This window comes from Drosophila sulfurigaster, chromosome 2R (assembly GCF_023558435.1).
Source record: "Drosophila sulfurigaster albostrigata strain 15112-1811.04 chromosome 2R, ASM2355843v2, whole genome shotgun sequence".
NCBI classification, from domain to species: Eukaryota; Metazoa; Arthropoda; class Insecta; order Diptera; family Drosophilidae; genus Drosophila; species Drosophila sulfurigaster.
Window position 1 is genome coordinate 33,812,228 of NC_084882.1, and position 17,881 is coordinate 33,830,108.

General features: G+C 37.1%; 1 protein-coding gene across 1 annotated transcript in view; it reads left to right on the forward strand.

Annotated features, from left to right (window-relative positions):
• Positions 1-2,240: 2,240 nt before the first annotated feature.
• The window catches only part of LOC133837152 (uncharacterized), a 68,376-nt gene continuing 52,735 nt past the window's right edge, over positions 2,241-17,881 (forward strand). Inside the window, 2 exon segments of the mRNA XM_062267827.1 lie at positions 2,241-2,348; positions 4,209-4,740. The gene's annotated coding sequence lies outside the window, so the exon portion shown is untranslated.

Here is a 17,881-nt window from a genome sequence, read left to right on the forward strand (position 1 = left end):
GCGAACACATTAAAAGCGCAGGCAATTTAATTAGATTCCATTGCTGGCAGCTGCTAAAACAAAGGCGGTGGTAAACAGTTTTCAATTTATTTAAGCGAAATAAATTGGCACACCTGAAAACCATAACCGACCATAACACCAAAAAACCATAAGGCAAAGGCAAAGGCTGAAGCAAAAGCAAAGGCAAAGGAGTGCCAAGCAAGCCAAATTGAATCAAAATGAAATGTAATCAAGCAGATGGCTGCGCTTTTTCCAGCATATTCATTTCCAGTCTGCTTTCTCTTAAGTCCTTTTTCGGTCAATCAATGCTGTAAAATTAAATAAAATTCTCATGCGATTCGCTTCCATTTGGTTTATTTTTGCCATGTTTTTGTTTTTTTGTTTACCTATGAGTACAATAAATAAGTTACAAAGTGTGTGCGGCCTGTGGTTAAACTTAACCCCATTAACAACCGACCAAAAGAGAGGCTGCTGGCAGCTCAAAGGGTTTGTCGGCTGTATAGAAATTCAGTATTCAGTTTTCAGCTTTCAGTTTTCAGTTTTTTGGGCATGCACACAATGTGGGCCGCATTAGCCACGCCCCATTTGAAGAAGTTGTCATACATGTTTGGACAAATATTTTCTTTGACCTGTGTAAACTTTGGGGGCATTCCTAGGGCCTGTTTGTAAAAGGTCAGCCAGCCAGCCAGCTGCTAAAAGGCTTCGTGTCAAAAAGTTAAGCAATAAAATTTCCACCGAGCAAACAAAAATAAATAAAAAGTTACGCAAAATAGGGGCTTATGGGAGCACACAGCTTTCTACCGGCCCCCACAAAAAAAAGGGTTCCTTGTAAAAGGGCTAACATAAAATGAAAGCAGAAAGGGCAACTTAATTGTTTCAAATAAAGGCAAGCTTTTCGATGACTTTGCTGATTACTTAAAATATTTCCAGCGATTTGGGAAACATTATGTGATAAGAAAAAACAATAGCCAATATGCTGTGATTATGGAGGCGAGGAAAACTAATCTTAAGCTCAGTTTGAGGCTACAGAGCTTTGCTTAAAACTATTTGCTAAGATAGAGGTACAACTTTGAAAGCTGCTATAAATAGTAAAAGGATTTCTTGGAGTTCCGAACAAGGATAAACTTTGAATTATAAAAGCATAGGATGTGAGCTTTAAAGCTATTTCGCTCTCAGTTTGTCTTTGAACCTGCTAAAGCTTTAACAACTTTCTAAAATTTTTTTAGCTTACAATCCGAATCTGTTAAAGTTAAAATGTAAATTAAACATTGAAAAAATTAATTCAGGAAAAGAAAAGTGAAAGCCAAGTTAAGCTTGTTTGTCAAACATGCGGCCACCTCAAGACATATTCCATTACCAGTAATGCGCATACTAAGCCACTAAAGTAATTAAAATGTCTCATTATCAACGATTAATGGAACTTTTTAAATTAAAGTATCCTGTCAAGAGCTGTAATTAGATTTCCACACTCAAAACAAAAGCATAATCTACTCTTCGTGTTCAATTACTTATAGTATGACTAGAGTGGAGAAATACTAAGTACACTATGTCAGGTGGAAATAATGTAATATGTAGACTGGTTTAGAGAGGCTACACTCGAGGTCTATTCATTCAGAAACTGTGCTGTTGACATTTAAAAGCTTTTGTCCTGCCCCGAGCGTTTCAATAATTTGCGGCATCCAATACAATTAGAACGGAAATTAAAATTGACGTATTTTTAATTAAATTGTAACACTTAACGAAGAAACAGCGTGCATTATCTAAGCATATTGTATTTCCCAAGAATTCTAATTTTGTAGAGTGCTCAAATTGCACTTTAAGGAATTAAATTTCAATTAAGAATATCTAAAGAATTTATGATTATTTTATGAATATGTAATCAACTAATCTCCAATAAATATCCATTTTCTTCCATTCTTTAGCAAAACTTAATATAAACAAATCCCATTGTTTTATCGGGCCCTTCATCATAACAATAACATGAGCCACGCCGACCGGCAACTGAGGGCAATAACAAAAATCAGCTGTTTTCCTTCCTCGCTCTCTCGAAAGCTCAGCGAAAGGTAACTTGAAAAGCTGCCGCATTCATATGGCGTATGGCAAGCGGGTCAACGCTGCGTATGCGTTACGTTTCACTTTCGTTGCGAGAGGAGCCGAGACAGCCGAGAAAAAACACGATTGGCGGCTGCTGTGTGACTTCGACTTCGATGTCGTTTCAGTTTCAATTTCAATTTCAGTTCCCGTGCAAGCCTCAACGCATACAGTTCTGTGCCAGTCGGTCAAAAGCAGACCAAAAGCATTTGGCGCTAGTCGTGTGCGGCATCTCTTTAACAGTGGTCGTGCTTGTGGTAGTTGTTCTTGTTATTGTTATTCTTGTTGTTGTTGTTATTCTATGTAGTTGTCGTTGTCGTTGTGGTTCGGGCGCTTCTTCTGGGACGGCCCAGATAAGTAGGCAACGAGAGTTGTGCAAGAAACGGCCCAAGACAACTTAACTCGATGTCAAGTGGCCGCAGCCACAACTTAAAGTTTCTTTGCTGCGCCTGACTGTTCGTCTCTCTGTGTGTGTGTATGTATATCTGTGTATGTGTGTGTCTGTGGTTTGGGTGTCGCTGTGTCTGCGGCTCGCGTGTGCTTGCTTGTTATTGTCTAAGTTTAAGGCTTTAACGCCAGCTAGAGCGTACGATTTTTATGAATGAATTCCACTGCTAAGCGCAAAAGCAACAGCAACAGCAACATCAACGTCAATATCAAAATCGAAGACGACGTCTGTGGCAATTGTGTGATGTGGTCTAAAAGCCAAGGCGTGCCTGGCATATCAATAGCATTGTCGTTGCCATTCTCGCCCACATAGGCATCGAAATCGGCTTCAACATTGGTATCAACAGCAGCAACATCAACATCAACATTGGCATCAGCTGGTGCTTGTGTTAATGAGCTGCCATCGCGGCAAAGAATTTCGCAGACTCTCTTGGCCAATGTTATGCAAACAATGTTTCGTATTCTATCAATGACAACCCGTGCACAGTCTCAGCCTCAATCGACAGCAAGTTAAGACTTAGAAGATCTTAATGGTTTGCCATAAACGAATGTTTATAGTACTTCGTATGTGGCACAAACAACTCAATTTATGTTCATAGCTATTGATTAATAAATATAACAAGTTAACAAAGGCCTCAGCTGCATATTTATGTTACTCATTCTAAAAAAAAAAAAACACTACACGCTTCATTTAAGTATCATTAAACACATGAAGCGTGCAATTATGTTAATCACATTATGCAAATTTTTAGACAACATTCATAATGCGTGTTCGTATTGCAATTAAAGAATTAATGCGTGAATAAGTAATGTGTTTAACAGTTATTATGGCAAACAACAATAATGCAAAAGGGTCGTATAATTGTCCTTTCAATTTGTGATTGTTAATGGCGTTAATAGATTGAATTTTATGAATAGTAATCAATCATAGCTAAAATTAAATTTATTTACAAAACATTCTTCACTTTCTAGTAATTGAATAATATTTTACTTGGAACAAAAACAAGGACAAAGGTTATTTAATCTAAAAGTAATTGAACTCATTCAAGTATAAATTGTCTAATTTCTTATTCTTGGAAATGAACAACTATTTATGGAATAGAAAATTCTTTGTTCTACTCCAAATTCAACTGCAATTCGAAACTCCAACAAACTTGACACTGATAATATCGAGCCCTTGTGCTGTCCAACTGCAGCCACAATAGCTTCTCTCGAATTGAATGTGAAAATCCCATAACAAAAGACAACTTTTGTGTGTATGTGCGATTGATTTCAAAAGGCCGAATGCCATTGTTTTGGTAATAAATAGAGCATGAGTCTAACAGACTACGAAATGAATAACAGGTGAATGCTAGACATGAAGTCAAGAGTTGATGATGGGTTGACACAAAGCTGGCGAAAGTGTTGACAACTTAGATGAGTAGATCATATGAACAACAGCAGAAACAACAAGAACCATGACATACCTCACTTTGCGTAGTTGTCTTCGTCAGCGTCAGCGTCGCCATGGCTGCCATTAAAGACGACACACGCCAGCCAACTGACGCCTGCTTACATTAAGGAATTCCGTTTCCGGCGTATCGCGTATACGCGCCGTGTTCGGTCTCGGGGTCGCGCTGCCTTAATTGCCGAAATATTTGTGCCGGCATCGACGTTTAAAATTTTTGCAGGCCTCTTTTGCAGCATTCGTCGCGAGACGTGCGGACATTTGAGTTGAAAACTGAAGCGAAAAGAAACGAAACGCAGAGAAAAGAAAACGAAATGAATGCGAAAAGCGTAACGTGAAAATCCTAGTACTTGGAGAGGCACGCACGTGTGTGCCTAGAATTACAAAGCACTTGACTTGCAGCGTAAGTCAAATGGTCAAAAAGGCAGGCCACATCAAGCCGTTTTAATTGCGTCTGGCTAAAAGGATTTACAGCCTCCTCCACGCACACTCTCTCAACACTCTCAGTGTGTTCGTGTGCGTTTAAGCTCTTTAGTGCATTGTGCGTGTGCGTGTGCGTTTATGTGTGTTCGTGTGTGTGTTCGAGTGCGTGTCACAGACACGCTGAGTACCTGGCTCTCTTCGGCTTAGACCAGACACAAAACCTGCTGCGACAGACCTAAAAGCTGCTTACCACGGACCAAGCCCATCAATAGGCTTCAGCCACGCCCCCCGTTGAACGTCCCGTGCCGCGTGCTGTCTGCCACGTTATGCTGGTAAGTATGCTACAAAATCACAATAGCGTTTGCCATTGCGATTGCGTATACGTCACGTTGCACTCAGCGTGAAATATATATGTGTGTTCAAACAATTTGTATTCATCGCTTCGGTTTAGCATCAAAGTCGCAACAAAGAAAATTGTCTGCGACTTGACAAAGAGCGAACGAAATACTCTTTAAATACTTAGTACTTAAAGGGTATGCTGGCATCATCATTATTTTGTTTATTTAAGGCTGAAATTTTTGAAGTGCGTTGCATATTTCATTTCAGTTATTTATCTGTACTTCTTTATCAATTTGGCTTGCGCCAATCACTCAACAGCACCTGAATTATGCAGCACATTTAAATTATGAAAAGCAAAAGCCTTGAGACTCTCTCTCTCTCACATGCACACACCACATAAATCACATAAATTGCAGACAGAAAAAAAAAAAAATGAAACGTCTGACGTAACCTCGTTGATGCTGTGCTGCTGTTGATGCTGCTGTTGCTTGTTAGCCAAATAGTCCCGCTTGTTATGACAATGCCGTTACGCCCACTATTGTGAGTCTGCCTCCAGAGTCTTGGAAAATCCACTTGACGTACAAAAAAATAAAATGCCGAGCACAGCAAAGTGAGAGGAGACACGCGCAAAATGAAGCGACAAAGTCACACAAAAGTCGTGCTGACAAATTTTTGAACAAATAACAAATGTGCACACCATCTCAACTCAGACCTCTGCTTGACACACGAACACACACACACACTGAGACACACTGAGACACACCGAGCCCCAAAGGAAGCGAAGATTTGACAAGAAAACAGATCAAGCGAAAGCTTCAAGTTTCGATAAACTTGAACAAAAGAAAATAGCAACAAACTACTTATATGCGAAGTGGATGAGCAGCGACAGGCATTCATGATGAACTCGTATGTGATTTGCATGTCATTTGGCACTTGGCAAAGTTTTTGAGGAATTTCAAGAATGGGCTCATCTATTTCTAGCTCAAAATTCAGAAGATAAGATGACATTTTAATTAGCTAATGCTTGTGTATACGCCTCTTAATTAATAAAGGAGCTTTAACAAATGAGTTGTAGCTGCGAAAAAGCGAATCTTCTAATGTTTTGCTTTATATACTGCTCAAGTTTGTGTCAAAAGTTATCACTGCGTAGAAGCTTAGCTAATAAATGAAGTAAGCAACTCTTAAAAACATTGCTTTCTCGCTATCTTTCTCAATTTCTTTGCGTTTAGAGAGCATAACTATATTTCAACTGCTCCAGCTAAACTTTTGCTGTATATATTCATCTCGGACTTTTCAACTTGTCACATGAAGCACATAAATCCACACACAAGCACGCACACAGTAGCATGTGCCTATCAGGCAGGCGACAGCGACAAACTTTGCAACTATTCTCCTTTTTTTTTCTCTACTTATTCTTTTTGTACTCTCCACTTTAGAGCAAGGGAGAGGGGAGGGAAGGGACGGTCAAAAAGGCAAGCGAAACATTTGTTTTCGCTGCCGTTTACAACTTCCGGACTGACTTTAACAGCAGGCCTCGACGGCCACTTTTTGTTTAGCCGCCCCGTAAAGTATGCAACAGCATTCACAGAGCTTTAACAAGTTTTGCGGCAAAACAACGAATAGAGAAAAGAGAATACAAAATACGAAGTACTTTCGTGTATTTGTACTACAATGGAATTCGCATGGGGACATTCGTACACATATGCTTGAATTTCACTTTCTATGCGCTGGCACATTAAGTCGCTCTTGTAGCTGTCAGTGTTTACGTCTCCGAGATGTGTTGTGTTTGGGGTCGGTGGGTTCTGGCTCATGGTTTGTAACCATTAGACTTGAATATGATACATCTAGTAGAGCATAAGTGTGTGGCAGAGAAGAGAGACTGAAGACTGAAGTAAAATGTCTCCTCACTTCTATTGTGCTCAAGCTCGATGCCATTTGAATTTCTTTTGTCTGTTTGATGGAAATAAGTTCAGCATCGGTTTCAGTTTTCTCATTTGTGTGCAAGCAAACGAAACAAGAACAACAACTTGTAAATAAATAGCTTCAGTTCAACGTTAATCAAATCAGACATGCACAAACATAATGCAAAGCAATATGTCATTGTTCTCAACTGCAGCACTTCTGCTGAGTGTTGACAACCAGTTGTGTTAAATAGATTAACGACATTCTAGCAAAAGCTTCATTTAAATACTTGACGTATAACATATTTTTATACCTCTTTATTAGCATTTTTCCCTTTTTCTTCTGCCCATATCACTGCATAATTTCTTGCCAAGCTGATTAGTTGAATTTGTTTTTTAATGCTAAACCAAAACCCAGTTTTTAACCCTTGCAACTTTACAACTCGTTACGCAAATCAAAGAGGCGCACATAAATCCCATTTCGAGTATTTCAGGGTGAATGCTTTTATATGACCTAAGCCGATTTTACGTAAAATATGCCAACTTTTTTGGTTAAATACCCCGTGGAGTTCACTTAACGTATACTTGATTTGCTTTTTCTGTTGGAAAAACAACTGTGAATAATATAAATATGTTTGATTAAAAGTTGAGTTATTTACAACTTAAGGCTAGGTAGTCATTTAAATTGCAAATATTTGAAGAGTATTTCATCTCAGAGCACCTCCTACAGGGTATTTTTATAGCCGCCCACACAAGAATGTCTAAATTTTCTTTATTTGCTACTGTTCGGCTGCAAACTTTTTTATATTTACATTCATTATTTCTTTGGAATTTTTAACCTTTCTCGTCGTATTTGTGTTTGTTGTGGGTAAACGAATTGAAATGCGTTTATCGCATTTTTTATGATTTTGCAATTTTTTCTGCCTTTTAATGGACCCGCCATAAATTAAACGTTGATCACGATTTTTTTATGCCTCCAAGAGACGAAATATTTATTTTATTTTAATGCGCACATTCACATGGACTTAATATTTTTATTTCGTTTGGCACTTCATTTATTAAATGTTTCGCAGGCATTTCACTATACAATTTGTCGTTTAATTAATCCAAGCGCAGAAGTGACATATTTTGAGGTTCTTAATTGAAACGTAATAATTGGCAAATAAATGGTGTTTTAATAAAGAAAGCAATTGGTTGACTTATTGGTCAATAAGTGGCTGTTCGCTTAATAACATCCATTTGTCAGCACATTTATTTCACACAACACAATTTAGTCCAGTGATTGGCTTCGAACGTAACAATCAATAAGTGTGAAAGGCGCAACCAAAACGCACTCATATGGAAATGCCAATTGGATACAGGGATGGCAACAAATATGGGCGATCAAGTTGAAAGTGTTGCCCCGGGAAAGTGAATCGAATCAACAATTTAAAATGTCTTGCTTATCTATTTGGGAAAAGGGTCATAGGCATATATTTGCCATATAACATTTGGGATTGAATATATGAAAGTGCAACTCACACAACTCGAAAAAACTCGATGAATATTGAGTTGTATTTCACAGTCAACTTAGCACAAAGAGTGACTTATTTATGGTTGAAATTTAATATAGAAATATACTAAAGAAGTTTACTTATATGAATTCCTAACAAAATTAAACTTTTCTTGCCAACTAAAAGCATTCTCTGATATCATATTGTACTATTTAATTAATATTTTCTGTTGTTCTTTCTATTTTAATAAAGACATGACTAAAGAAGTTTACTTATATAAATTTCTAACAAAATTAAACTTTTATTTTAGCCAACTAAAAGCATTCTCTGATATCATATTTTACTTTTTCATTAATATTTGCTGTTCTTATTTCAAATTTAAAATAAAAATTCACTAAAAATGTTTTCCTATTAAGCTATTAACAAAACTGTGTTTCTCTTTATCTCTGAGTGGAAATAGCAGCAGACTAAAAGCTTTCTCTGATTTCATATTTTGCTATTTTTAATTTAAATTACTTTTTAATTCTTCCCAAATTGCGCTTTTTTTATCTCAGAATTAAAAGAGAAGCCTGACTAAAAGCATTCTCTGATTTCATATTTTACTCTTTCATTAATATTTGCTGTTTTTATTTTTGGCAACTTGCAAGCAAATAATAACACAAAAGTTTTGCAGGCATCAAATTCAAGTGCAACTAATTGGATGGCCAGCAGTGTATCAGAATTCTTTGACTCACTTATGTGCGTATGTGAGGAGGCGTGTATGTGTATGTGTGTGTGTGTGTGTGAATACCCATACACACGTACGAAAACTTCATCGCTCGCAATCTGCTTTAATGCCATATTAAGGCAACTGAATGGAATTGAATACGAAAAAGCAACACACACATCGCACACACATAGACAAGACACAAATGTGTATGAATATGGGGGAATGCGTAAACAGTTAGCAGGATGACGCGGAGAAGGCAGGAAGCGAGAACGGAAGCACAACAAAATTTTCAAAAATAAAATTGCGCTGTAAACAGACAAAAGAAAAACATGAAGACAAACGTCAGAGCAGAGCGAAAGCAGCAGCTGACAGCGAACAAAACAAAACAGAACAAGACAATACAAAATAAAATAAAATAAAACAAAGCAAAAAGAACACACAAAAAAATTACTGCGGATTTTTACTAGAGTTTTGCATGAATGAACCAAAAAAAAGAAAGCAAAGCAAAGAAAATGTTAGCAGGGGTTGAACTTGGGTCGAGGGGTTGAGGGGCGTTGTGGAGGATTTTCTTTTCTTTAGCCATCTTTATGTCTTTATGCATTTGCCAGTCGCTTGTTTTGCGCTGCTCATTCGCATTTGTTTGTGTCTGTATGTGTGCCTGTGTGTGTGCTAATTTATCTTGTCATATATGATTTAATGCAACGCCACACTCGGTTTGCACTTGGCATTTTCTCGCCTTTTTCTTCTTGTTCTGCAATTGTGTCTGGCTTCGCCATTTATGAAGTCACTAAAGGCAGCTACTTTCAATGCACTTCCTTATGGCAACAAATTATCTCAACTAAAATTTGCAACACCAGCAAACAGCAGCCACAGTATCATCATCATTTATGCATCCCTTCCCCTCTCCCCACCGCTCACTCATCCATCATCTTTTGCCATCGTCGTCGTCGTCGAGTGCGCGCCAGCAATTTTGCAATTTAAAGCAAATTTGTTGTGCCAAGTGATAAACGATGCAATTTGTTGTCTTTGAAATGTACTTTCCGATTGCATATTAAATTATAAATATGTAAATGCATCATTTCATTTCATATTTCAATTTTTCTATCAATTTACTCAGATTCTGATAAATGTTTGAAATTTAAATCAAGTGCTAAACATTTAACAATTCTTTACAAATTCTTCATATGAAATATTCCAATTCATACTTTTGTTTAACCAGCATTTAATATGCAAATATCACATTTCGTTTGCCCTTAGCATAAATATCAAATATTTAAGCCATAGCTAATTAAAGAGCTTAGCCAAACAAAATTGAAAATGAGCAGTAGAAATTTACATTTGTGTGTTGTAAAAGAATTTATGTGGATAAATACGAATATGAATAAATATTTGATAAATGCGTCCGTCGTCTATGTGTGTTTTGTAAAATTGAAAATACACATGAATTTCACATGTTATTATTGATTGCCATTTCGTACTGCGTTAATATATATGGCAATAATTTGGCTTAATGCCGGTGGCGTATACGCAATGAATGCTCTCTCCAATTGCGAAAGCTTGACAATTGCTGCTGATGAGTTGAGAGCGTACAGCAGATGGGTTTTTGGCAATGGGAAAAGTTAAATGGATTTACAGTTTAAATTGCTCATTACCGAATAGTAAAAGTTGTGTGCACGCAAATTAAAGATAATTATTGGTTTTACTGATGGACACAATTTGTTGATGCACAAGAATCGTAACTAATTAAGGCCAAAATTTCAAAAAGCAATTAAAGTTAAATACAAATTTATACAAAACAAGTATGAAAGCTACTGTCGACTAAGCTCGACTGTGAAATACTCGCTACGCATTTTGAATAAACTTGTAGTACTGTATCAATATACCTAAGACACAGCTTTTGGTATATTTTTTTTTTTTGATATTTTAATTTGACATTCTTTAAAAATTATACCGCACAATAAAATATAACAAAATACTACACATATACCGATTGGTATATGTTAATATACCAATATACTAAAAATATACCGAACGTTACATTTTAGGTATATTGATACAGTACTACACATAAACCGAACGCTACAGTCGAGTGTGCTCGACTATGAAATACAACTACCCATTTTAAATAAGCTTGTAGTACTCTAGCAATATATCTAAGACATCCATTTTGGTATATTTTTGGTATTTTTTCGATATATTAATTCGGCATACATTCAAAATAATACCGCACAATAAAATATACCAAAAAATATAACAACATACTACAAATATACCAATTGGTATATTTTGGGCCGTGTTAATATACCACAAAAATACTAAAAATATACCGAACGTTACATTTTAGGTATATTGATACAGTACTACACATAATATACCATATAAGGCCAAATATACCAGATTAGCAGCCAAAGTAACATTACATTGATTTCCTAGAAGCACAAAGTTATAATACCCTTCTTCCCTATGGGTAGCGGTTATAATGCTGTGCACAACAAAGAACAAACTATACAAAAATTGTGTTTTTATTAGAAATGTTTTGATTGCGAAATTTACCTGTCAACTTCAAACTTTCCAACTTTCTAAAATGTCAACACAATCAATTTGGCTATTCTTTGAAAAGTTTTGCCAATTCTTGTGGCCGCGTAATTTCTATCAGCCAATTGATTGCTCAGGCTATTGAATAACTCAATTTCAAATTGAAACTAAATTTCACAATGCATTGATTTAATGAGCATTGATAATGAGCACAAATTGCCGCTTGGCAACATTTTTCCATCGTCGTCATCGTCTTGTCCGGCTGAGAAAGCAGCGCAGCAATTACGAACATTCAGAGAAATTAAGCCCCGGCCCAACGGCGCAAATTAATGAGCCCAAGTCAGTGGGCAGCCAACGGCAGTGATTTATGGCTGCAAAAAAGGGGTCAACACGGGTCTCGGGGAGGACATCACATCCAGGTACATACATTCCTACTGTCCACCTTGTGGCGCCTCCCGCGGTGCGAGGCTCTCTTGGTTGGTTGGTTGGTTAGTTGGTTAAGGTGCCATCGTTATGCTGCTCGTTGGTGGTCACTAATTTGCGTCACGATATTGTGGTTGAGGTTCGCTAAGACGACGCGTCAGGCATGTCATTAAACGCTACTAATTAGCCAGACTAGCCAGCCAAGTAAGACAGAATGCTCTTAAGCAAGCTGCTGAACAGCGTTTTTAATTTGCAAATAAGTGTTTTTAATTAAAAATAAATGCGCAAAGTCGCAAGAAATACAATGCTAAGCAATAACTCAAATAGAAAGCGGAAGCTGCCTCCAAAAATAGAAAGAGAAATGGCAACAATTTAATTTCACGTAACTCTAAACAAAATCAAAACCAGTCCAAAATCAAGCCTAGCCTAAATCGGGACGCCATTTTCCAACAATTACGCAATAAACAAGCAGGACGAGGCTAACAAACACAAAAAAAAAACAACGAGGAGAAACGCACAATGAATGAAAACGTAAATGGCGTAACGTAGAAGAAACGGAAGGAATTGGGGGAAGTCTGTAAATATGGCAAAGCGGCAGGCAGCAGGCGGCAAGAGGCAGGAGGCAGCTGTGCTTGCCTGCCTTTTAGTCCTTTCATACTCTGTACACATAAAGATGCCTTAAAAGGGTATTATAAGGTTGTGTAAATGCACACACTCCTATTAAACTCGTACGTTATGCCGCACAGCTGAGCTGAGCACATTTACGAGCCGATAAAGTATATATTTTGATCGCAATATAACCAAGTCCAAAGATAAGAGCTTACTTGCCAAAATGTGCCAACAACTCGTTAGCTTCTCGAATTTATTATTATTTTTATTATTTTTCGCATTACTTAACTCGGGAAAACTACTCTATTATACAGGGCATATCGAAGTCAAGGACTGTATTTTAAATTCCATACGCTTGAATTGATTTTTGTGCTAACAACAAGAAAAATATGTGGTTTGCTTGCAAGATTTGTGTACGCCGGAATGACATCTGAAAGCCTGGCTTCAGAGAGAGAGAAAGAGAGCAAAAAGTGAATGTTAGAAAACAAATGGGTTAAATGAGAGTTATGCAGACAGCAGGCAGACATTAAAGGATTTCCAAAGTGGAAGCTAGAAATATAGTATATATGCAGATACAACAGGTTCTAGTGTTGCAATTCTGAAGATTACAGCTTTCGAGTCGAGTGACAACAGTAAGCCAAAGAAAATGGAAAACAAAAATTTGGGTCAGGATTTGCCAAAGTGGAAATGAGTGCTGGAATCATTCAAGCAAATATTGTGCTAGCAGATTATTGAAAATGTTGCGCAGCAGATTGAAAATTCCGAGATAGAGCAAAAGGGAAGAACTCATCCATCAATTTACTGCTTGCTTGTAGTAATGAGAGTTTTCCTCACATCTGCGCCTTTAACTTTCACTTCCTTTCAGTCTATTTCTCTGGCTTAATTAACGCACAAAAGCCATGACTGTTTTAGCTGCGGTTTGTTAACATGGAATTAGCACAGCACAGAGAATACAACATAGTATAATGTAGGTGTATTCATGGCATTATCAAAGTCACGCATGCGAGTTCAGTGAACTCATTATAACGGTCGGTAAACCACAAAAACTCAAACACTCTAAGGACGTGGAATATTAATGGGTGACAGGTCATGATGTACGACAGAGACTAAAGCCTTCTACGAAGTATGCCCACAGCACAGCACAGAGAGAAAGAGAGAGGAACAGAGACAGAGACGACATAGATACTAAGCCAAAGTGCCGTCAAAAAGTCATAAACTTGTCACACACTTTGTAATCTTCAGCTTGGCCTTCTCCTACTTCCTCTTCCCCTCACTTGGCTAGCTGCCATCACGTTGCGTATGGAATTTCGCGAAAAAAATGAAATAAAATTCAGTCAGTCTCAACACTTGAAAGTGCCGCGAAGCGACTCGCAATCTGCATCTTCAGCCATTACGTATACTTAATATATAGTAAGAGTATTTGGAGGCTGTGTATACTATACAAGTTGGGTATGCAATTCATCAATGCGCACGCGACTCGAATTAATTTGTTCAAAAACACAAATTCAAGCGGTATTAGAATTTTCTCATTAGCAAAGCGCAACTAACAAGCCAACAACATTGACTGACTTCTCCACTGACTGGCTTTTGGCTAAAATCCCACTGACACTTCCTGTTCGGTGTGTTCGCCATGGCATTTGCTGTTAATTTGCCGTGCAAATTAAAAGTTTTGCGCACAAAAATGCTCTCGCTAGCATCTCGCCATCTCGACTCGTGGCCAAAGGGGTAAAAGGATTTCATTTGGTCTCTGTCGGTCGCTGTCGCTGTCGATTCGTGCTGCGTAATCCGTTTCAATTTGAATGTAAATGAGTTAACTATGCGACCACTTGGCTAGGTGTGAATTGTGGCAAATCGTGTGGCCAGGTGACACGTGCAACTCGCCAACTAGCGCCAGCAAATGCAAATTATTCATACAACTTCGACATTGGGATTACTCTGATTTCGACAAAATGAAAAAGCTGCGAAACCAGCGCAAATAAAAGTTAGATATAACTTGAAATTTAAACAACGATTGCATAACACTTTAATTTGCAGCAAACTAAATTTATAACACTTTAAAATATTTTGCGCATAGTTTAAAATACTGAAAAGTCTTAGCAAAAATTCTTTTCCTTTACTATTTTTTAGAAACATAGTTTTTGACATAGCAAATTCAAAAAACTTGAAAATACTTTGTGTTCGTTCTGTTTAAAAACTATAAAAACACTTTTGGTTTTACAGAACTAAAAATAGTGAAAAGGATTTTAAATAGCAAAATTCCAAATTATATAAATTTAATTACAAATATAATCAATGCTTAACATTTTACTTTAGCGCCTAGTAATGCGTATATTGTGTATTCTTTAGCTGTAGTAAAAAACACTTTCCATTTTAAAGAATTTACTTACATTCCAAATTGAAATTTTTGATTTATTACAATTTTCAACTGGCAACTTTTTTGTGCTAAACAGTCTTTATCTCTTGGCTGCCAGAACTTCTCTACAATTTCCCACATTTGAAAAGAGTGTAAGGCAATGTGCATTAGCAACTGTTGCTGTTGCTGTTTTTGTTGTTACTGCTAAGTTGCAATGACTTTAAAGGATTTTCGTGCTTTCGCAACTTGAGCAATTAAATTTGAAATCACTTTGGCAGTAACACGACTCTGAAATGAGCTGTGGCCTAATGCGCTTTCCTCCGCCCCAAAACAACCCATTCACACACAGTTTTCCAAAGCACACACATGTGAGGGCTGCAAAGAGGAGAGTGTGTGTGTGTGTGTGTGCGTGTCTGGCAAACAGTTTGCATTGCATTTGACGCAGCGTTTTTTGGGCCACAAAACTTGTTCAACAAGTTTTACGCATAGTTTCACTGTATTTCAATTAGAAAACACACACAAACTTGAAAGCAGCAGCAGCCACAAAACATTTACGGATATGGTCAGCACTTGTTTGTCATGCAGTGCAAAATTGCACAGTTTTGCGTCTGTGAATAGTCAATGAGTGGTAAACATATCCCAAACTTAAAGTGAGAGAGAAAAGAGCCGAGTTACAAAATTATATGTTATAGTATAAGTTTTATTCGCTTTGAAAGGCAACCTTGAGAAATGTGTTGGCTGTGTTCGTAATAATCAAAACACAACCGTAAATAATCAGAGCGTCCCACATGTCGTATACTTCATCATATAATCCGCTCTTGCCGAAAATAAAAAAGAAAAACGAAAGCAAAAATGCTATGCCAACAATATGGTGCAAAGAAAGACCCAAAATGAAATTAGTTGACAGCCAGATTGTCCCCAAAGGGGACAGAGAAAGAGAGAAAGTGGGAGCGCACGATAGAGGAGAGGAAAGAGTGGGCAGACGCTGAAGTGAAGTGCCTTAGCTGAAGCTTGGAGCTCAACTGGAAATTCAATTAACCCAATTGGTGGACTTTCAACGATGTCTACGAGAGCATGCCACCTACTCGTAGGATTTCCACACACACACACATTTTCCTGCTCGACACAAAAAATATGCTGCTGCTCTTCCTTACAATAATGAAACCAAAGTGAGACCAAAGCGAAGGCACTGACGCCGCCGCCGCCGCAGCAAGGTCAAAGCGCATTAAAAAGGACTTAGACTAGGCAACATCACCCAACAAGGCAGCACAAAAAAAAAGGGTTTCTCCTGCTGGCGTTGACCCATTGAAAGTCATGAAAACAGAGCACAACAAATGCCAAAAATGCAATAAAAAATCGCAGCATAAAAGAAACGAAAAACTCAAACCTACAAAAAAAAATGGACATGGCAAAAAAACGGAAATTTGTGCGCATAATTAAATTTGCCTGTCCGAGTGTGTGTGTGTGTATGTGTGAGTGCGTGAAATATGCGCTGGAGCCGCAGCTCAAATGCGAGACTATTTGTAGATCTGTTTGGCAGCCATAGAAATGTAATTGAAAATGTTTATGGTCCCTCAACAACAACGAGCAGCAGCAGCAGCAGCAGCAGCCGCAGGCGGAAAAACTCGACTGGTCAAATTTATGCCCAGGCTTTTTCAACTACAAATTTGCCTGCATAAATTTTCAAACTCGTACTTTGCTCCACTTTTTTTGTGCCAACTAAGTGTCATTGTGTGTGCGTACGCAGTTGTGTGTGTGTAAGTGATGTGTGTGCCGAGTTAAGTTAAGTTGTCAAGCGGCCAAACTGAAGATGTTGATTTGCGAAAATATAGAGATAGATACTCACAAAGTTTTTGCAAGCCTCTCTATTGCAGGATTGCATCGTTTTGTGGAAATATTTTTGCGAATTTCTTGTTGCCCAAAATGTCAGCACATTTAACATCTTGTGACTTTCAACATGTTGAAATGTTCAAGATATAGATTTACATGCCAGCAACATGCATGTTGAAAATGTTTTTATGCAGATTTGATTATTTTTACAGTGTTATCAGTTTTGCAAGCAAGCTTTTAAAATTAAATAAATATTTTCATTACATTCACAAACAGATAACAGATTTGGTAAATGCAAAAAGCAAATAACTGTCAAAAGGCAGAAACGAGCAATAAAATTGGGTTATTTTTATTAAATAAAATAATCACGACTTGATTTTATTTTTGCAAACTGAATCTTCTGATTTCTTAAATTTAAAACAAGTTCCGATTTTAATTGAAGTTGTAAAAATTGTAGAAGTTATTTAAGAAAGACTTTTTTATGGCAAAAAAGACATACTACAAAAGGGTCTTAGATGCCTAAGCTAACAAGATATTTTGAATCTACTACAATGTCGATATACCAAATATCACTTTTGATATAATTTAATATTTTTTGGGATATTTTTAATGTAGTGCAATGTCGATATACCATATATTTAGTATTCTTCTTCATATTTTTCTTCATATATTTTTAGAATAAGGTTTCTCATTTGTTTTTTAAATGAACTGGGAAAAACTGCCAAAAAAATGAATTATAGAATAATTCGCAACTGAACATTATGATTCCTTAAATCAAAGACAAGTTCTGTTTTTAAGTAAATTAAAATTTAATAACTTTGAGAATTAAAGTAACCTTTATACATAGTTTTCATGCCATATTTCCAACTCTTATTTGACCATCTTTCTGTGCAAAAAGGAATCGATAAAAATTGTATTCAAATCTAGCATATAGTACATCGATCTGTTTAGCAGCACAAATTGGCAGGCACTCAGTGTATGCTGTGTGAATCTTCCTTTTACTTTATTACCTTGACAAGATTTAAGTGCCGAGCAGCTCGATTCGAGTGCTCAAACGTCGCTAAGTAGGCAACATCAAGTTGCCAGCAAGAGTTATACTATACTATAGTATGTATACACATATATATATTTATATGTGAGTGAAGCGTCTGCAGAGTTGACGCACAGGGAACAGGTAAGCAAGGCTTTGAGCTTAACGCAAATCAAATAAAATGCGAATAAAAATGAGAAGTGGCAAAAGCTCGAAAAATTTTCGTATACTCGAATATGCAAATTGCTTTT